At 38.6% G+C, this 23,548-nt stretch overlaps 1 protein-coding gene across 1 annotated transcript in view; it reads right to left on the minus strand.

Moving 5' to 3' along the window:
- Nucleotides 1–17,852, minus strand: part of LOC125267874 (sterile alpha motif domain-containing protein 3-like) — a 46,032-nt gene extending 28,180 nt beyond the window's left edge. The window contains exons 1-2 of the transcript XR_007184727.1: nucleotides 17,715–17,852; nucleotides 7,712–7,808 (exon numbers count right to left, since the gene is read on the minus strand). The gene's annotated coding sequence lies outside the window, so the exon portion shown is untranslated. The remainder of the gene's footprint in view (nucleotides 1–7,711; nucleotides 7,809–17,714) is intronic.
- Nucleotides 17,853–23,548: the final 5,696 nt, after the last annotated feature.

Below are 23,548 nucleotides of genomic sequence, written 5' to 3' on the forward strand. Positions count from 1 at the left end.
CACTACACAGTAGAAGGAAAATCCATAGAAAATGAAAAAATTTAGACTATACTGGTCATTTTCTGCCAGGAATTTCCTTCACTCCTAAAACACAACACAAATGAAATGCCTAATTCACTGTCATCAGCACGCATGGTATCTTCCTCTGTTTTTCATTGGGTTCAGCTGGCTTTGCAGTCGGTTGACGTTTTAAAAAACAACGAATATACATTTTTGGGGAGCCATTTAGCATAGGCTATATAGTAAATTTAATTTGCGAACTGCCAAAACGCAGATTCATAATGCGACAACTTAGTAACTTAGGGGTTAGTGTTTAATTGGATTTATTATAGGAACAAAGTAATGTTTTAAAATGTTAAAGAATAACATGTAATAAACTAACATGTATATCTATTTTGGGGTTGAGAATATACTTTACTTTTTAAAAATCTTTAGTAACATCTTTTAGCCGATAGTTAGGGTTAGGCAAACTTCACCCATGGTTAAAATGTACAGTTCCCTTTCGAAAGGGAACTTCTACTCTGCGTTTGCAAAACGCTTTGGGGAATGTCACGTGACTCGGTGTCTGAAAGCCAACTATCCAATAACTCCAATGCTCATTGGCCGGTGACAGCCTATGACGTCATACGGCGTGACCCGGAAGGGCGCGCCTGGGGAAGCAGTCATTATCTCATCGTCTTTCGGGACTGTCTGTGTCTTGCCACTGTTGTTATTTACTTCGAGTTTTCTGTAAGTACAATCTCTAATATGTCTGAGGACAAGGAGAAACGCTCTAGGAAGTGTGTAGATCCATGCCCGAGATTCTTGACTCCGGAAGATCTGCACACCCTATGCGTGCACTGTCTGGGGGAAGAACACGCACAGGCAGTGCTTGAGGGCGCTGCCTGTGAGAGTTGTGAGCGTTTTCCTATGAGAACGCTCCGTTCCCGCCTGGCCCTCTTCTCAAGGGAAGAGGCGTCAACATCTGTGCCTGGTGGGTCCGGCCCTGCTCGTGCCAAGGCAGAGCGGCAGCTGCACTCATGGGGCTCGCAGATGGAGCTCGCCGCGAAGATTGAGAAGGGTGTTACAGTCTCTCGACCTCAGGCGGCGGCTGGCGGGGATGAGCTCCTGGATGATGATGATGATAATGTCTTATCACTGACATCATCGGATCCGGGAGCGAGTGTTCTTCTGGTTGCTAGCCCCCGTGAGCAGGAGATGGCAGTGGAGGAGGAAGAAGTTGCGACTTCTTCTTTCTCCAAGCCTCCCTGCCCAGCATATGCTGAGTTACTGGAGGTTGTGGAATGCGCCGCCGGCAGGCTGCAGCTGCCCTTTCACGGCAGGTGAGACGAACGGTTTCTTTCTGACCATAACCCGGTAACCCCAGTGAGCCTTCCATTCCATCCAGATCTTCACGTGGAGATCAAGAAGGCATGGAAGAACCCATACTCGGCCAGGATTCATCCACATCAGCGGGGGAGTTTCGCTGATGTGGAGGGATTGGGCCAGTATGTGTCGCTGCCGCCTATTGACGAGACGTTTGCTAACTATCTTGTCACAGGCAGTGCACCGACACTGAGAGCTCCGGTTTTGCCGTCCAGACCCCTTAAGATTACATCTCGTCTGAACGACAGAGCATATGCTGCTGCAGGTCAGGCTGGCGGGGCTTTGCACACTATGGCGGTGTTGCAAGCCTACCAGGCTAATTTGCTGAAGGACCTGGATCAGGGGCAGGGTTTGTCCCCAGATGCGGTGGCTGAGCTGTGCCACCACAGATCTCGCTCTCCAGGCCACCAAGCAGACGATTGGGAGATCGATGGCGGCCATGGTGGCCACAGAGAGGCATCTGTGGCTGAACATGGCGGACATCGGGGAGAAGGGCTCTCTCCTCGATGCCCTGGTTTCACCAACTGAACTTTTCGGTGGCTCCGTTGAAACAGTTGTCGGAAAGTTCAGGGAGGCAAAGGCGCGCTCAGCAGCATATAAGAACTGCATACCGCTCAGGTCCGATCCTGGGCCCAGACAGCCAGGAGGCCCTGAGAGTGATATAATTAATCTGGTGCAACTTCACAACCAACAAGGTGCATGGAATGGTAAATATGTAATATAGGAAAGAAAACCAGCAGCACTTGTGGCACGGGGGGTCAAAAATATAAACCAAAAAACTGTGAAGCTGGAGCTAAGTATCAACTTTATTTTGCCAGGAGGCCCTGGCACATCTCGAATCGAGGTTCAGAGGCAGGGCCAGAGATCTAGTGTCACCGCTCGAGCGCCTCCTCCACCTTGGAGTAGGTCGCAGAAGCGGCGAGACACAAGGAAAAGGAAGGTGGATTTAAGGGAAGTGATCGATCACCGGCGCCAGCAACGCCGCTGATCGATCCCCTCTCTTGGCGAAGGTAATTTTACATCTGCCTTCGCCCTTTTTCCTTGGCCTCCCAGGCATTTTTAATCACTGTGCATGTTCAGGATGACACCTTTGAGCAGTCAGGCTGACAGCCGGGCTTCTGGCTTGATAGTGAAAGGGTTCTTTGGGCTTTTAGAGCCATGGATTTCATCCTTCCCATTCAAACACGTGAAGGAGGAGTCTTTGGTTTTCGAGCCACGGGAAGGTAAGACGAGGTCTGATTTAATTTTTTAAATGTTTGACCTTGTTTTATTCCTGTATAATTTTCCTGAACATGTAACAGTAAAATGTAAACTAGAAGGGGTTCTTGAGTATTGAGATTGACTGAGCAGGCCACAAAATGGCTGCCGCTTAGTTTTTTCTCTATATATGAGTAGCTTCTCAGCTATTTTTCAGTGTAGTCTGAGTTGGCACTCATTACTTCAGTTTATGTGTCTACGGCGATCCTAACCGGCCGCCTGACATTTATCTTTGAGCTTCGCTTTATTTCTCTCATCATGAGATTTGGAAGTGAAGATCAGGCTTTGTTATGGTGCCTGTTGTAGTAAATAGGCCTATAGCTTACACTGTGTTCCAAATTATTATGCAAGTGACATATCAGTAAGATTTCAGTACAATAAACATTCAGATTTTAGTTTTTCTAAGAAAATGTTAGTTTGTTTATTTATCCATGTCTTTTTAGATAACTGGTATCAATCTCAGACAAAATAATTTGCCAGATCTATGAAAACCCTACTTAGAGGTTGTTCCACATTATTAAGTCACAGTTCTCATGCAATATGGGGAGGAAGAAAGATCTTTCTGAAGATGAAAAGCATGAAATGGTCCAATGTTGTGCAAAAGGCATGAAAACAACCAACATTGTGTGAAACTGAATGGAGATTATCGAATTATCATAAGATTTGTGAGTGATATAGAGCACAGCAGAACTCGGTCAGATAAAGGTTGATAAAGGTTTATTAAGGAAAGTTCCTGTCAAAAAAAAAAGAACTGTATTAAAAGGGCAGCTATAAAAAAGCCAGTGTTGAGCAGCAAAAAGGTATTTGAAGCTGCTGGTGTCTCTGGAGTCTCAAGAAGCTCTCCATGCAGGCTGGCAGTTGTGCGTAAAGATGCATTTCAGCCACTCCAAACCAAACCTCACAAAGAGAAACATTTACAGTGGGTGTAGAAATACATTTTCAAACAGTTTTATTGCTGTGGTGTTTTTTGCAGCATAGGATAGTGCATAGTGCATTGTATTTCAGAAGGCACTATCCTCCTTTTTATACCATAGCTGAAAATGGCCAGTTATGAACTCCACATATCTTGAAAAAGTCATTTTAATGCCCTCAGAGACCCTAAAGGGACCTTACATCTCACTTCCCAATAATCCAGCCCAAATCATCACCCACCAGCTCCTTGCTGACGTCGCAGTCTTGTTGGAACGTGGTGGATTCACCAACCATCCAGAAATCCATCTGTTTAGACCATCCATTGAAGTACAGCATTAGCCAGTGAATAAAATTATTTAAAAATTAGTCTTCATGTATTTCTAAACCCACTGTAAACATTTCTCTTTGTGAGCTTTGGTTTAGAGTGGCTAAAATATATCTTTATGCACAACTGCCAGCCTGCATGGAGAGCTTCTTGAGACTCCAGAGACACCAGAAGCTTCAAATACCTGTTTGCTGCTCAATACTGGCTTTTTTTTTATAGCTGCCCTTTTAATACAATTAATTTTTTTGACAAGAACTTTAATCAATAAGCCTTTATCTGACCGAGTTCTGCTGTGCTCTATATCAATCAAAAATCTTATGATAATTTGATAATCTCCATTCAGTTTCACACAATATTAGTTGTTTTCATGCCTTTTGCACAACATTGCACCATTTCATGCTTTTCATCTTCAAAAAGATCTTTCTTCCTCCCCATATTGCATGAGAACTGTGACTTGCTTAATAATGTGGAACGACCTCTAAGTTGGGTTTTCATAGATCTGGCAAATTATTTTGTCTGAGACTGATACCAGTTATCTAAAAAGACATGGATAAATAAACAAACAAACATTTTCTTAGAAAAACTAAAATCTGAATGTTTATTGTACTGAAATCTTACTGATATGTCACTTGCATAATAATTTGGAATGCAGTGTAAATGGCCAGGCTAGAGCTAGGTGATGTGTGGTATAAATTAATTAATCCCATATGTATTTACTATCCTTTTCAGGATGTGTAGTTCCTAGTTCTGGTTTCCTCCCGAGGGAGTTGTTTAGGCCGTATACCCAATTATCCCCTTGCTTGTGTAGGTGCAAATGTGAGTTTAACAGCTAGGTTGTAGACTGTTTTTGACTCCCTGATGCTGTTTCTCAGGTGGTAGGCCCTTATCTTTGCGTAGATAAGTTATGCAGGTATGTGCTAGGCCCCACTTTCTAGAACTTTCATGCTAAAGGAAATGATTTCTTCTGAGCCACTTGATGTTTGTATTATCAAGTTTGAGTTGACGTTGCTAGTTTTTTAGCCCCTGTCCTCGAGGGCTTAGAACAGATTAAGAATCTGTACAGAGAATGTTTTTTTTTTCCTTTTAAAACAGCATGTATATCAAAGTTTGTGTTACTTTGAGTTCTAGACTTTTGCCCTACATTGGTATGTGAGCTTACTATGCTGCCATTTTGCTAGACCATGTTGGCTTTGTTTGGTTCCCTTTAGTCACATGTTTAGGGTACATTGCCTGTTGGAATGTGTAGCCTAGCGCAGGTCGCAGTTAGCATCCCATAGTTGTTGGCAGGATGCCTGGGAAACCATGCCACCATCGGCCACGCCCCATCGCTATCGGATAGGCCCTAACAGGCCTGTTCACGATGTTTGGCGGTGTTTTTCATGTATTCCATCTTGGAAACTTCTAATACATGACCTTTGGGTGGTATGGTTATGGTAGCCACTTACTGATGCCATGTGTTTACTAAGGTAGGCCTACTTCGGCCTCCGGTGTAACATTTGGAGTTCAGTCATGTACTCCTCTTGCTATGAGAGTAACAAGGTGTTTTTTACCGAGTATTCCGAGTGGCTGGCCCCTCAGGTTGATTATGGTAGTGAAACCTTACTAAGGTTTGGTTTAACCTACATCTGCCTCCCTGAGTCTGATTCTACTCTAGTTGAGCTAAGAGCCACCTAGCGCGTAGGGTGGATCTTTTGTGCTCCTAGAAACGGCCATGAGACTTACGCCGTGTGTCTTAAAGGTTGCTAGGCCCTATGGGCCGCCTTTTTGAACACAATGGTGTATGTTGATGTGTATTTCTTTTTGAGAATTATCTGTATACACTTTCATTGGCCAGAGGCCCACGTGATAAATCCAACAGCCTGTTTGTCTGGTTGTTTATCATCCTTGGGGCCTAGACACTACCACAAGCTGATGCCACGTGTTTATTGAGGTTATAGGCCCCTCCAGGCCTTCCTTAATACATGTTGGCGTACGCTGTACTCCTCTTGCTTTAAAGAGTAAAAGGTGCTTTTACTGAGTACACTGCTCGTTGGATTGTGTTAGGTGGATTGTCATGTGGGCACATTGCAGCCTCTTATGCTGCCATTGAAACCATCTGTCTACCCTAGATACTATCATGCTGTAGGCCTTTTTTCGGCCTCCATGAGTGTGTGCCCATTGCATGGTCTACCTGTTAGGTGAGCTTTGTACTTCCCTTTTAGAGTTATGTTGGTAACAGTGCTTAGCTCCCTAAGCTGATCATGGTGGTAGACCTTAATCAGGCCTCCTCCTAAGATTCAACCTCAGGCTGGTTTGTGCTTCCCTGTATTAGTGTTGTTCTAAGCGCACAGCCTCCACAGTGTGTTAATTAAGCCCTGAGTAGATCCTAGGATGAGTGGACTATACTCCCTCAATATGAGGGTTCATAGCACTCAGCTGAGTTCTGCTCTCCAGGATGCCCGTCTCTATGTGTGGGTTTGAGTCTGTTTCTGCCTATTTGCAGTCACTCTTACTTACTATCTTCTATGAATAATGCGTTTTTAGAGGCTCTGTATTCAGACAGGGTTGGCCAAGACTAAGTTTGTCTCATGACAGACCAGGTCGGCCTCCCTGGTGGCACTGGGGGTGACTTTGTTCCCCTCTAGTGACTGGCTGAGGTTCCTTTCGGTTCCAGGCCACATTCCCTTAAAGGGACCACTTTCTCTTCGGAAAAGTTGGTTCCAGACGCCTTAGCAGCTTCTGTAGGCCCTCTAAGGAAGGCCTTCTTGAGTTCAGCTTGGGCTGTTGGCAAAAGGGAATGCTGTCACTGACTGCCTGGTGTGACCCGAGGGGGAGTTGCCAAGCAGCTCTCTGACTGCTCTGGAGCCTTTGTCTCAGCCATATTTCTTGGCAGGCACTCTCTTCAAGCATGGTGGTGTGGGTTCCCCAAAGCATTTTGCAAACGCAGAGTAGAAGTTCCCTTTCGAAAGGGAACGTCTCAGGTTACGTATGTAACCATGGTTCCCGGAGAACAGGGAATGGGACTCTGCGTTTCCTTGCCATGCTTCGGGCTGCCTGCTGAACAGTCCCTCAAGACGATGGATAATGACTGCTTCCCCAAGCGCGCCTTTTATACTTCCGGGTTGTGCTGTATGACGTCATAGGCTGTCACCGGCCAATGACCATTGGAGTTATTGGATAGTTGGCTTTCAGACACCGAGTCATGTGAAGTTCCCCAAAGCGTTTTGCAAACGAAGAGTCTTGTTCCCTGTTCTCAGGGAACCATGGTTACATACGTAACCTGAGACGTTTTCTTAATATTAGAAGAACTTTTTTCAAGGTTAGTATGATGTTCCTGAAATGTTCTTTCAACTTAATTTTTATTAACAACTCAAAATTATAGGAACAGTAACATTCCAGTAATATAAAAATGTCCAGTTTGCTTAATGTGGATATGACGTCATTTAAAGGTTAGTATGATGTTCCTGAAACATTCAAACACCTGCTGTTAACAAGCAGAATCACTGAAGGAAAGAAAAACAACAAGAACAGAAACTACAACTGACTTTCAGCCACCACCAGATGAAATTAACTGAAGATAAAAGAAGACATTAAATCTCTCAAGATCTCAGCAGAGGATGATTAAACAACTTCACAAACAGCATTACCAGCTTCACTTATTACTAACCAGGCTTTATTTCTGTCATGGTTACTATCTGTCAAATTTACTGTTATGGTGATCAATGTTTGCTTTAGTTTGGCTTTTGACCCCCTTGATTTTTTTATACATCAGTTTTTACAAAAAACAAACAAAAAAATAAACAAAAAATAGATCAAAAGAACTGCCTGAGCAAAATGTGGCTCAAAAATTCATGATGCAATGTATTGACTCACAGTTAAACGAAGGAGGAGAAAACTGCAAGGATTCCCTCCGATGACGACGCATTTTTACTGCCTCTTAGTAGTGATGTACTGTTAGACTCTTCAAAACCTACAGAGAAAGGGTGACAAAAATCAAGATGAGCAAAAATCTGGATAAAACAGCTCAAGTAGCTTTTATAAACGTGCCTTAGAAAAAAATAAAAACATTACTGGTGTGCATCTTGAGACAAAAAAATTACACTGAAATATTTTAAGATCTGACAGTGCAAGTTACTTTCTGTTAAAACAGTTCAAACACATATTTTCGTCTAGAACTAGACTTGAGCCTAGTCTGTGAATCCAGGGTTAAGAGTGTTAATTTAACACTGTGGTATTTAATGTGATGGATTGTGCTTCATCTGTCATCGGTTATTCAATTACTAACTAAACTAATTATGAACTAAATTATCAAAACAAAATGTTCAATAGAATAGTTGATTTAGTATTTTACATTAATGACACTTTAAAAAATAATAATTATATGAAAACTCATTTCTGTAAAAGTTTATCCAGGTGTTTTATCCAGTAGGGGCCATCTTAACCCTCTTTTAATATTTTACATGTTGTGCTATAACAACTAAATTAGCAAATTATTTATTATTATTTCCTATTTATTATTATTTCCTATAATAATACATTGGCTGATGTATCATTATCCTGCACATGCTAAACTTGTAGCTAAATATGTTACAGTTTAAAGGTAAATCCACATTGTTAAGGGGGCCATTTTCTCCCATCATACCCTATTAAAGCGGAACTCAGTAAGATTTGCGAGGCTACCCATACAGGTTCCTTCAGTGAATCACACTGTTGTAAATACTCCAAGTGCAGCTCTGGACTACAATGACTACAACACTCACCAGCGCATAGTTTTCCAAATACAGTACAAGAAATCTCGATGGAGGTGAGCATTTTGTCACTCTCGCGTGAACGTGAACATGAGGCGAGATTGTGTCGGGTCGGCGAAGCTCAACTTGCAAGTGCTGTATTCTGGCGTAGACGTGCCAGAGGGGGTTAGTGCACGCCTCAAACACACCACTACAAGTCAATTAACCATCGTAAGGACTTTGAAAACTATTTATGAAGGTAAAAAAAAGTTACTTAGTTCTGCTTTAATATGAAATCTAACATAAACCAAATCAAAGAGCACATGCATGGACACTGTGTGCCCTGTTTAGGTTATTCTGCGTATGGCAAGCACATGATAATGGCGTCCAGGGCTTGACATTAAAGGTGCCCTAGAACTTCTTTTTAAAAGATGTAATATTGGTCTAAGGTAGTGTTTCTCAACGGGGGCGGTACCGCCCCCCAGGGGGCGTTGAGAGAACAACGGGGGGCGTTGGAAGCAAGATTTTTAAAAGGGGGGCGTTCAGGTGTTCTTGGGGGGCGTTCACGAGTTTACACCAAAGATCCAGGCAAGACAAGATTAAACATGTAATTACTTGCAAAAGAATTGCCTACAACATTCTAAAATCTGCCAGTTTAACGCAACATGTAAGCTAGGCTATGCATCGTATCTTTTGCAACGATTATTTTTTCCAGTCATGGACCAGCGCTCAAGCGCTGGCAAGAATTCACGTGCACAAAAATGTGTTTCGCGCTGACAACAATCCGGTGGTGGCTTGAATCCAGCGCTGAACCAGCGGAGGAATGGAAAGTTGACAAGCCATTAAAAAAGTATTGACTTAAGAACCACTTATATTTTCAAATATTTTAAATAAATCATGTTCCCATTCACTCCAGTGACGAATTTTAAAATGAATGAAACTAAATTCTATTTAAAACTTTTACATTTTTAATGCCTAATGCCAAAATGTTTTCTTTGTTCACAAAGTAGTTTACTGGGCATTATTGTTAACTCGCAAGACTGTAAGGAGAAAATGACAATTTGATGGATAATTAATTTAAATATATTCTGTTGGCTAATTTCGCCCTCACATCTGAGCGCAAAACGCTGCTTGGATAATTTAGTTAAAAATAATTAATAATACAATAATAATTTAATCTAATTGTTCATATGTGTTTATTCTTGTTAGAAGATTTTTTATTTTACTGATTATGGACACAAATTAATCATGACAAACCAAATAAATTTGAATTGAATTAATTATACCATTGCTGATAACAAGCTGATACCAAGGTATTTAAGCCTATAATTATAACATAATTTTTCATGAAAAATCATGATTGTATTGACTCGAAAGTAAGATTAATGTAAGCAGCTTCTTGCAATACTCTCCTAAATGCGTAATAAAACCTAAGTGCACACCATAGACTGCAAAAAAGTGCGCACATTAGCGCTGAAATGACCGTACAGCCCATACTCTGAGTGGCATGGAAGAGAGTCGGAAGTTGATTTGTTGCCCCTACGAGTTTATAATAGCATATTTTAACTAGGCTATATTTTCAAATGGATAAAAAAAACCTGTCAAATTGTTTTTAAATGCTGGCTTTATTAAACTATGTTTTAAAGATGTCAATAAACAGTCTCATATGTCTATTTATTTTTAATATAGGCCTACTATATTTATTAATTTATTGTTCTATTTTATTTAGCATTTTTACATTTAACATGAATAATCAAACATTTAACATAAAACAAGTATTACACAACCATTTTAAATGTCTACTCATTTGTCCTTTTTTAAATCTTTTATTAATTTACATTTTTATGTTTTAATTAAAGTGATTTATGCTATTCCTTATTCTTTCGGTTTATAAGGTGTCACAATCTTGCGTTCCTATTCTTCCATTCATAATATGCGCGTTAGGGTGATGGAAACCATTTATTGGCATACTGATGGTGTGTAGTGACCATTTGTGCATAAAACACCATGGTATTATGCATTAGGCCCAACAAAGTCTGACAAACAGCCCTCGACATAGAAATCAGATGTTTAAACTCGTATTTTGCGCGCGAGCGCGTTCATGTGGAGACTGCCAGTGTATGGGCATATACGCGTTTAACCAGTATTTCATCAGTTCTTCTGCGTCTCCTCACAGCATTTTAATAAAACGATATCCAACAACACAAATAGCTCTCTCTTTAGTCACAAGTTCCCTTCATAATGCAAAGCATGCGACGCGCACACTTAAGTTTCAGAAAACATCTTCATTGACGTTTATATGTCTATAATTTATGTAATTATATAATTCATTTATATCACAGGTTTTCAAACCCTGTGTCACGAGATTAAAAAATAAATAAACAAAATATATTTGACTTAATTGGTTAACAAAGCGAAAGAAAAAACTGTGCCCAATAGTAGCCTATATATACTGCTGAGTTTGATTCATTTTTGCGAGGCACGGTGCTCCACAAACAAGTTCAAGGAAAGGAAACTGACATGGCAAAAAGCGCATCCTGTTTTCTTTATTTTGCAAAAGCACAATGTTCTGTTTTTAGTGTGAGTGTATAAAAGTAAAATTCGCAGTATCGAATAATGTCTTACTCATATCTGTAAATTACGGAGTAAGCCTATTTAAGTTGTTTCTGCTGGTATAAGGAAACAGTTGAAGTGATCGCGCCGGCGCCTCGCGTGCGCACTCAACTTATTCATTGCAAACTTGACATCGCAGACTGTTCATTATCAAAATAAAATACCGTCAGCCAAAAACATATAAAAATTACACTGCTCATTTTACATAGCCTACTCCATAGTATCCTATCTGTGCCGTTCAGCGTGACCACCGCTGAAACTGGTCCTGCCAAACACATTTTTGCTCATGTGAAGAGGATGATTTTTTTTGTTGATATTGAAACGGGAGTGAAGTACAAATCCTATTTGACATAATAAATAAAAGTACAGCATCCACATACATTGCTAATATGGAAACATTTGAATTCGTGCCGAACGAGAGGCTGCTTGAGAACACCGGTTTTTACTTTCAGTTTCGCCTCAAATTAATTCGTTTGGGCTTGTTTATAGCTACTTATAAATACTTATTCTTGTTCTGTATAAGTATATTATATAGGCTATTTTATGTATATTATATATTTTAGTATTCTTATGCTTGGTTTGACTTGGTTTGGTCGCGTCAATTAAAGAATGTCGTTCTTTAAAAAAAAAAAAAATGACAGCCACTGCTTTATATGTTGCGTATGTGTCGGAAAACACAAAACACGGCATGGACCACTTTTGGTCTTATGAGAGGGGGATCCCCCAAATGAGGTGCTGGATCAAATTTCGGAGGTTTCGGCTTGTCCCGGCACAACTTAAGGTCTGCCTGCCACTGTTCAGTCAAATCAAATCTGTTATTTGGCTTTCAGTGACATGCTTTTTAATTATGAAAGCTGCAGTCCATAACTTTTGGAGCTCTAGCGGTAAATAAACTAAACTGCAGGCGTCTTGGTACTGCAGTATACTGTACTCCGCAGCGGTGCCGACTCGAACCAGTCTAATAGTCCCAATATAAACTCTTATTAGGTGTGAAGTAGTGATTCAGGATAAGACAAAAACACAGTTTGGAAAATGGATTCATGATGTTAGCTACTCACCGATTATATAAATTTGGTAGCCTACATTTTAAATAGGCTACAAAAAAGTTACGGATTTAATATTACTAATAATAATAATAAGAAGAAGAAAACAGATGTGAATTATACATACACATTATTATTATTAATACAGAATAATTATCAGCATACTTTCAATAAAGACATTTATCCTTTTTGTGTTTGTGTGTGTTTGGGGGGCGGTAAAGGACCTGGATAATGGATAGGGGGCGATGGCCCAAAAAAGGTTGAGAACCACTGGTCTAAGGTGTCCCCTGAATGTGTCTGTGAAGTTTCAGCTCAAAATACCCCATAGATTTTTTTAATTCATTTTTTTAACTGCCTATTTTGGGGCATCATTAACTATGCACCGATATATAGGTTCCGGCCCCTTTAATTCTTGTGGTCCCCCGCCCCGGCGCTCGCACTTGCCTTGAACAGCATAAACACAGTTTACACAGCTAATATAACCCTCAAAATGGATCTTTACAAGATGTTCGTCATGCATGCTGCATGCATACATCGGATCATGTGAGTATTGTATTTATTTGGATGTTTACATTTGATTCTGAATGAGTTTGATAGTGCTCCGTGGCTAAAGCTAACATTACACACTGTTGGAGAGATTTATAAAGAATGAAGTTGTGTTTATGCATTATACAGACTGCAAGTGTTTAAAAATGGAAATAGCAACGGCTCTTGTCTCCGTGAATACAGTAATAAATGATGATAACTTTAACCACATTTAACAGTACATTAGCAACATGCTAATGAAACATTTAGAAAGACAATTTACGAATATCACTAAAAATATCATGTTATCATGTCAGTTATTATCGCTCCATCTGCCATTTTTCATTATTGTTCTTGCTTACTTACCTAGTCTGATGATTCAGCTGTGCACAGATCCAGACGTTAATACTGGCTGCCCTTGTCTAATGCCTTGAACATGAGGCATATGCAAATATTGGGGGCGTACATTTTAATGATCCCAACTGTTACTTAACAGTCGGTGTTATGTTGAGATTCGCCTGTTCTTCAGAGGTCTTTTAAACAAATTAGATTTATATAAGAAGGAGGAAACAATGGAGTTTGAGACTCACTGTATGTCATTTCCATGTACTGAACTCTTGTTATTCAACTATGCTACGGTAAATTAAATTTTCCATTCGATGGCACATTTAATTGGGCTGCTGAATGCATGGACGTAATATAATGACACATATCCAGTTTTTACCCACCTGTTTACGTGAGCCCGATCACACGAAAATGCGTATCAATAATACGAGTGTGCAATGTCGTGGAATGTATTTTGGTGTGCAAATGGTACGCAGTTTTTGCGTGCATGTGATACGCACTTTATGGCGTATTATACGCACGAAACAACCCAACCCCCACCCCCATCCTCCCCAAGCCTGTGTCATATACAAAGAGATCTGATCGCGCACGCGAGAGAGCGCTTCTGTTTTGTGTGTCATCCAGCCATAGACTGTAAAAAAATATGGACGTAGTGTCCGTGACGTCACCCATAGAGGTCTGAATAGCAGTTTTGATGCGCAAATGAGGCCGCGGCCATCTTAGCTGCACGTGACCGCACGTCACTCACGGATAACTGAAAATGGGCAAAGAGGCGGGACGAAGTTGGAGCCCATGCGACTTGTTGCTGAAACCACGCCCGCCCTAGCTATCTATCTTAGATACTATCTAAAATATTAATAAAGATAGCAATATCATTAGAAAGTACTAAAGGATTACTGTCAATCTACGGTGATTTTTTTACGATAACGTTATAGATGCTCCAACACTAGTAGGCTAATTAATTTGTGTGGGGTGTGCAAATAACACAAATCAAATGGGATTTCATACCTTTATAATGAAATAGAGATCGCGAGATGAATCCAATCCGTGGCACTTGGGTAAAATATATATATATATATATATATATGTGTACCAGATGTATATCTCTCAAACTAATGAGCACGTATCCAAAGTATAATTTTTCAAAATAGTGCAGCAGTTTTAGTTATATCCAAGCAGTGCTGTCGGAGTTGTATATCCTCCTGGTATTGTCATTGTAGTAAATCTCAGGAACAAAACTTTTAGCCAATGCCACGACGATCCAACAACGTGTGTTCCGCATGCGAGCACATGTACACAGACTGACATCTGTCTCGAGTATGCAGCAAGCCATATATTGTATAAAATAATACAGAAAAAAGCACAAATACGAGTGAGATGCCAAATTCAGCGGCTGAAATGAGCTGCTGAGGTAACATGACGGCTCACAGACAGCAGCAGCATACCTGTCACTCAAGTGACCACGCCCTTATTTATGCAGAAGTTTAAGGCTTAATATAATTTAAACGGATGAGCTATAAAAAAATTCACCCCCCTCAGAGTTGTCATGAAGGGCAAATTCGCAGTATAGACCAAAACCACAATATGAACCAGACTGTAAACATGTTTTTTTCTGCTGTAAACTTGGCTAATTTAACATGATGGTCAATGAGATTCTGCTCACTTCTGCAGCCTGTCCCTAGCGGCCAGTCGATGAATTGCAGTTTAATTCACTTCCGTATTGGCTTCACGAGAAACAGGGGGAGGTTGCCGCTTGCATCCAGCGCGATTCTGCCTATCCCCCCTTCACTAACTTCAAGTTAATCGATAAAGAATTGTGAATAAATTTTAATTTTGTGATACGAGCTTGGCTTCCTTTGATTAGGCCCAGAGCCATTAGGCCATAGCTGTAGGCTGAAATAAGTGGCTAGTGGGAGTGGCTGTCCCCTGGTGAAAAAAAAGTATGCTAAGTATACTTGCAGCCAGACTAATTATCAGTATACTTCAAGAGTGTTAATGATTAGTTAACCTGAGTGTGCCATTTTGAAGCACAAATTTTGTACGTAGTATATTTTAGTTGTAATCAAGTTCTATTAAAGCATAGCTTTAAGTATATTTAGTGTACTTTTATGTTAAATTGGAACAACTTCCAAGTATACTTACACTTTAAGTATATGCCTGTGTAGACTAATTACATGCTTGACTAGTGATATTAAAGTGTACTTTATTTGTGTTATAAGTATACTTTGTGTTATAATATACTTTATTTATATAAAGTATACTTTATCTGTGTTGTAGCCAAGTAGACTTTATTTGTGATTTGAGTACATTACAAATTAATTATGAGTGTCTTCCGAACACACAATCAATATACTATGAATATATTATTTTACAGGTAATAGTATATACTGTATGCTCAGTACCATTGGCTCATTCCACATACTAAAAATTATACACTTTGTAATCAAAAACAATACACTTTATTACTTACAAAGCTATACTTTGTACAATATAGTAGTCAACATTTGAAGTGGATCAAAACCTTTAATCAAAGTTGTCCCAAAACCTTCTTCTTATGACAACTTTGCTGAACTTAATTGATTCACTTCAAATGTTTACTGTACTTTAAATTACATAATCTCACACAATACAGTATTATAATTGTGCTACTATATAAGTACAGTTTAACAAATTACTTAGGTGACATTTTCCCAAAGTTGAATGCATTTGTTTTCAAGGCCATTAAAATAAAAATGTGACAACATCACTAATGAAGAGACATATTTCATCAACAAATCCAGTGTTTTTTATTTAAACTTATAAACCTATACACAAATACAAATTATACATTATATTCCATTTTCTGATGAGCTTCTCATTATTGTTTCTGATGGCCGCTTACACAGAGGCAGTTGACTGCAGAAACTCGTGAAGAACAGCATCTGTTAACAGAATATACCAAAGATATAACTTTTTATTCACGTTTACAATAGTCTGTCTGAATCCTACATTGAACCAATACTATTGTTGAACAGTAAATGAGGATTAGCAGCAGGGAACTGTATCAGTATGGCATGTCGATATGAATTAATATCGTACAGAATACGGGCTGATTTGACCAATCTTACAAACATCTGCCATATACCACCACACATAAACTCAAAAAGGAGATATCAAGCAAAACCTCATCCTCCGTTTGTTAAAACAAAACTAAACATCGAAAGTTTTTCGTTTGTGAGATTGAGAAGAATAATTTAGTGATCGGAAATAACTGGTAGACTACATCTTACCTCCAAATAGCAGCACTTTTCTCCGGTTCTTTCAGGATCGCGTAGGCCATTAAATTCCTAGCCGGTTGTCGTCGCCATCTGTCAGTCTGCGATGTCACTTGATTGAACTGGTCAGAATTCCCAAGATTGAGCGATGTATTGCGCTTTCAGTGTTTTATTGAATAAATAAAGCATTGCGACAATATAATTCACCTGCAAGCCTCCTGTGAGTGAGCAAGGGGGGATTCAGACGAGTACCGTACAGTGACATCCGCAGCTATGATTGGCTGAAGGCAGTGAGCAACAAAATCTGATTGGTCACAGACCAATTTGAATAGACATTTGAATTCCGATAAACCACTCAACTCATATTTTCTTGCATGTACGTGCGCTGCTGGTGTGTTTAATATAGATGTGTGTAGGAGTGTAACATGATTCTTTTCTGCCTGTGTAAACTTATTAAACATATTTACACATATTTGCAAATTATAGGGTACACTGCATATGATTAAAAATGGGCTTTTAACACACCAGACATGCATTTTAACACTTTCTGAAAGAAATATGCACAAATAATGAAATTTATTCCAAGCATGATTAAGTAAATTTTAAAATTATACTCAAATTTACCTTTAAATACACTACAACTATTTTACTAACACTATTCTGAGCATACAGTTTAAAATATACTTTCAAAGTAACATCACTTTTCATATGTTCAAATAAATACACAGAACGTTAATTTTAAGTATATTTTTCTAAAATATATTTTTAGAAATTATACTGGATTACAATTATTTTAAAGTATGTTAAAAGTTGTATTGTGAAAATAGGTAAAAGTATGATGCTAATATACTTTTTTGTACATTTAAAGATGGTACACTTTTTTGTTAGTATATTTGCAATGTACTATTGAAAAGGGAATATATTTTAAATACAATAAAGTATACTTTTTTTCACCAGAGTCTTTCCCGCCACAGCTGGAGAGTGTTAATGTCAAGCACTGATGGTGTCTAATATGAGTTCTAGTCGACCGATTTTATAAAATGGCGGCGGCGTTTAGTGCACATGGTGATCTGTATGAGAAAAATCTGTCAACCGATGTGACGCTCAGACAAAAATCAATTTCTGGCTATGCCACTGCTGGAGTGTAAAATTATCTTCAAAATAGAGCAAATGTGAAATTTTGGACAAATATTACAATATTTCAAAGATGCTTATTCTTCCAAACTAAGTCTATTTAAAACTGTAGCTCAATAGAGGTGTTTTACAGCATGGCGATAAGTAGCTACACTTAACTTGCACAAAACTTTAACTTAAAACCAATTGTGTAACACAAAAAAAGAGAATATTAGGTCATTTAATTTACACTAACCTTATTCTGATGCCAGTGTCTCATATGGTTTGGTTTTGTCAGAGTCTCTCCGTCTTTGTCAAGAAACAGAAACTAGAATCGTATACTCTCACACACTTCCCCTTTCTACTCAGTTTCCGGTAACCGCGTTCAGCGCACACACATAGCCTAGGCCTACATGAGAACAGATTATTACTATGTTTTATGGCTGTCAGTTGATTAAAACAATGAATCATGTTCTCTGCGTTAACATCTTGAACCTGCTGAATTGTTCTTATAAATACATTTTCTCTCCTACTGTGCATTCTTGCTCTGTTAGTTAAATAGGTAGAGGAGGGACAGGCTGAGAGACACTCGAGTAATTGTGCACAGAAAGACAAGACTAACCTGGCAGTTGTTCCTAAAATTAAAGGTGCAATATGTAATATTTTCTGTCCACTAGAGGTCGCTAGAGGCCTATTCAAAACAAAGGCGTAGCTTGATGACGCCAAGTTTGAGCGTGGAATCTTGGGACATGTGGTCTCCCTCAACAGACGGTGGCATAGAATAGGGATAGGACTCAGGAAGAAATCATGTTCATGGATGCAATTATTAACGTTACTGTAGTGTGAAGCAGAGCAGGAGCGAGTGTTGTGGAGCTGAACGAGGAGCTGGAGCGATTGATCAACACACGCCTCACGAGCAGCGGGACTTTTAATATGACACAGCCGCCGGCGCCACTTCCGCTTTTCCGGTTATGAGTATGAGGTAACGCAGCTCTGTTTATCATATTAGATACATTTGAGTGTGTTGAAAATGATGTTATAACGTTACTCTGTGCGTTCGCTCGGCGGCTGCTGTGAGACACTGTTACACACTGCAGTAAGATAGATCGATTTTACAATATCATATTAAATGCTGGATGGCTTGTGTTGATAAATGGCATGCAATTAATTTTAAAACGTATTGTATGATGGAGAAAATGCTGTATTACTGTTACTAAAAATAAAGCTGCATCTGATTATGCTATGTTAGCTACTTCACAAAATAGTGTTTTCTCTGAGGCATGGTAAAGCATGGTACTCGCAAAACATCAAGAAAATTAGATTTAAACAATAAGACTAAACGTGTTGAGCTATATAACAATAATTAGTTTTCTGTCTATAAATATATCAAAACAGTTATTCCCTTGTCTATTAAAACATGTAAATATTAAAGCGTCTTTGGTGTTTTCATGGTTTCTACAAAATAAAACCGGAAACCGAAGGTAACGCGGGTATGACGAAATTGACAGGCGACTCCTCACACGTCCCGGAGCCTTGGTTAAAATTGCAATTTTCTCACGATTTACAAATAGTTAGAAACATTTGGGATATTGTAAGTACTCAAGTGAACAAAATATATAACACTGGCCTAGAGGATATTTTACTGCAAAAATATTACATATTGCACCTTTAAATTAATAAGAACATGAATTAGGCACATTTCTATGCAATTTCATATGCTGCATAAAAGTGAGGATTGTACTGCTCTCGTGGTTACAGAACTGACAGATAACAGGATGAAATAAATCTGCAAAAATCAGGGCTTCACAAGCTAATAGAGGAATGTCAGCAATTTAAAGGCAGGAACACACCAGTTTTTGTTAGTTGGCCGACTAAGTTTTCTCAGTGTGTTCCACACTGTCGGCTGAAGTTGGTACTCGTCGGCTTTTTTTCGGCCAATTCAACATGTTGAATTGTCGTCTGAGCTCGTCGGTCTGTCGGACCAGCTGATCATTCTGATTGGCTGTTCAGCTACTGCCACCTGCTGGTACAGGAAGGTATTTCTTCTTACGCAGGCGCAGAACGGGCGTGCTACTTGGCCGTCGGCTGCTGAGCGTCATTTTGGTGTGTCAGGGCAACTTTAGACCCAGACGTTGCCAATGTAAGCCAACCCCACAGTCTGCTTTTGTCGCCACTAGTTTGTCGGCATCGGCTTGGTGTGTTCCTGCCTTAATGTGTGTGTGCAACTTTCCAGTGTAAACTAATGTAGCACCCCCTACCCTTAACCTTCAATAGGGTGGAGCACAGCACCGGTGCTGACAGTGTGTCTCCCAGCTATATTAATATAACTCCTACCCTATTTGATTTCTGCAACCCAGATTAAATATATTTATACTCTTATAGTAATATTCCTATACAGCATAGAAATTAAACCAACAGAGAACACAATCTACACAAAAGGTTAGTATGAAGAAGTTAAAATTTGATTTATTTTTACACAAAAATGGGGGAAAAAAATAAAGACTGCATGGAATGAAATATCAGAATGTCCATAGGCTCCGCTTCTGTCTTCATCTTCAGGCAGGATCAGCCATCTCTGCATCCCCAGGATCTGGACTAAGGACAGAGTCTCCGCCAAAGATCTTTTCTTTACATCTAAACATGAATCATTGTGGCTCACTACCATCTGTTCATATTTTATGGAATAAATACCATGTAAACTTTCACCTGTCTTCAGAGTATTTATGGTACCAGGAATTTAATGCCATGTCATTCTTTCATAATTATAGGTCTGGCCAATCACTGCCTGACACCAGGAATAATTAAGAACTATGTACATTCTTCATTCAAACTACTGGTGGTGGCGTCATTCATATGCTTCTACAAATTTAATCGCTTTAAAATATATGGGAATATACTGCAAAATATAATGCGATTTAACATAATACATTTCCATATAGGAAACTAGTGCTTATATTCAATATATAAATGTAACATTTTACAACTTAACATAATAAAATTACAAAACATTGACAAAAAAAGTTGAATAAAAAAAGGTTAACAATGTTTTTTTGGTTTATAAAACAACCTGATTAATTTTCAGTTCCATAAATTCCATATTTTATGTAAAGAACTTTGAATTACCTTGAAAATTATTGTTGAAATGTGCTATACAAAATAAACTTGCCTTGCCAAATAAAAAACTCATATTTTCATATCATACCATACGGTAAAAAAAAAATGTATTTTATCTGGCCAAAATATATTTTAAATATATGGTAAATATATGTTACAAATAGTGAAGTTCAATGAAATATATTTTTGAAACTGAAAATATATTTTGTTTCAACCTTCATATACTTAAAATATATTTAAACATGTATTTCAGGGGCAAGAAAATACATTTATATTTAAAAATATATTTCAGGGCGCAAGAAAATACATTTCCAATCTTTCAGTCAACAATGCAAATGTGGGTGGAAGAAAGCCTTGTGATCAAAACTATCCATTAAATGTTTGAAGAATTTTAAACACTTACAGAAAAAAAACAACAACATGAATTTCCCCATATTTTCCACATTGACCACTTTTGTTCACATATGATCTTCCCAAAAAATACAGAGTGATCATGGCACTTGATCCCCAGCCATTTTGGAAACACCCTCACAAATGTGTGTTTTAGTCTATTAATTTATTTATCATTTGTAATTTATTGTCAGTGTAATATAGTGTTTAAATCCACATAAAATACAAATAAATAGATGAATAAAATCGCTAGATGTACGATGTTAACTGTGACGTAATTTGAATGGGAAACCACTAGCAGCGCTCACGGACTTTGAGTATTGCGCATGCGCGTTTATCTGTAACGGTCGTCAGTCAACCGGGAGTTCTCGGAGTAAAAGGTAAGAGCTATAACTTTATTTTTAGTCGTCATTTTTCACATATGTAATGTTAATTGCTACGTTGAATGTATAATGTTTTGTATTCTCAAGGTTTTTTTTTAAACTTTATTCGTCAATTTAATGCCCATTTTCAGATTTCCATTTTAACGTTAGTTGTTTTTAATTTGGACACTAGTGAAAACTAACGTATCCTATATGATGTCTATGGTGGAGCCTGTAACGTAAGTTTTTTTGCTAAATTTAAATGTTTTGCTAAACTTGTTAATTAGGCACATGTTATTTGCTCGTTATTAGAGTTCAGGCATATGCTGGTTTGGCATTAATTTTCATTCGCTCAAATTTTCTATTATTATTATTATTATTATTATAGCCCTATGTTACTATAATATAATTTTTGTTCACTTTCTGCTGAATGACAAGCTGTTTTCGATGAACCAGTTGAGCCAGTGATTCAATAAATCGCTTGTAACAAAATATACTTATTTGTCATCACCTACAGGTTTACATATGTCATTCATTACTGTATGTACTTTTTATTTTCAGTAGCAGAAGCGGAGGCAGTGGCTACGTTTACATTGCAAGAGTGAATGAAAACGAGTGAGTTAATTCGGACAGCCGTTGTGTGTGCATCGACTGTACACTCGTTACTGCGGTACAATGTGAGATTGAATGAGTGCACTCAATAACGTCCACTATGGTTTCGGACACCATTACAAATGACTGTCCCCTCAAATAATGCCCTATTTGAGGTTATAGGGGGCGATTTCGGATTCAGCCCTTGATTACAGAGGAGAATTCAGATAGAGCGGTTTCTGCACGGAGCGCCGTGATGAGTTTAACGTTCTCCACATGGATATATCAGATATAAACACGCTCGCTCCGGTCTATGTTTTTTTATGGACCTATTTCATATATTCTAGTGCTCTAGTCTAAACATGAACCAGCAGCGTGTATGCGCACATATTTCATCACGTCTTCTTCAAATGAAATGTAACGTTATGCAAAGGACACTGAACTGTAGGCTACATCTGATCACGACCGCGATGACACGATGGGTTATTCTGCTTCACAGAAGACGATGTAAGTTAATAAATAGACTGACAATTCAAAGAAGAATGGTCAAAAATGTAACTGCTTTATTCTTTCTGTGTTAAACTGACGTGTGTCATTTGTTCAGAGACTGTAGTGCTCTAATATGCTGAAAATATCCTTAGACAGTTTAAATGTTCTTCCACGTCTCGTTTTGGCAATTTGTTGTTATTTAGTGTTAGATTTTACTTAAGGTGCCCTCAACTCTTTTTTTTTATTCTATCTCCATGGTCATATTTTAACATTCATGTGTCTGTAATGAGTGTGTTGCAGGTCAGTGTTTTATTGGTTGTTGTCTCCCCGCAGGAATCGTTTTGTGGGGCTTTGTAAACCTGTATTAACTCTAGTGTGGAATTTTTCTACAATATTCACTCATCATGACAGTAAAACAGGGCAATAGTCAATCTTCTGCAGTATTTCCTCTCAATCAGTAGAAAATGTGGTTAACTCATGGTCATGCATAGGGGGAAAAAATACCGTCATATACCGTGAAACCGATGTAATTTTGAAAAATACCGTGATATAAATTTTTGGTCATACCGCCCAGCACTAACATGCACCAATTTTCATCAAACCGAATGAATTGAATCTGACTGCAGATCTGTTTACATGTACTCTAAACATTGTAATCTGATTTAAATATCTGTTTACATGTGTTTTATATACATTCTGATTAAATGTAGGCTATAATATTGTAACCAATGAAAATTAAGCGCAGCTTTACTTAAAGCACTGACAAGCACTCAAACAACCTGTTTACACTAAATACTATTATTCTCATTTGTTTCACTAGCCATGTATGGCCACAAAAGAAATAATGGAATAAATGTAGACAGTTATATACCGTTATCAGCATTTTATGTTGAAATTAGTCTCTGAGAGAATATGCTCCGTTAATACAGCATCAGACAGCTCTGTCACTTTTTACTTTCACTTTCTGTAGTGGACACTGACCGAGGTTGAGACTTTTTCACCGGCATAACTCTTGCGCAAAGTTTGCACGTTGCTTCTTGTGTGACATTCATTGGCTCCCATTCTTGTTTTAAAACAGAAAAAAAAAATCCAATATTATGACGAAGGAACACATATGGCACTGCCTGTTGGCATACATCTTTAC

This window comes from Megalobrama amblycephala, linkage group LG4, assembly GCF_018812025.1.
Source record: "Megalobrama amblycephala isolate DHTTF-2021 linkage group LG4, ASM1881202v1, whole genome shotgun sequence".
NCBI lineage: Eukaryota > Metazoa > Chordata > Actinopteri > Cypriniformes > Xenocyprididae > Megalobrama > Megalobrama amblycephala.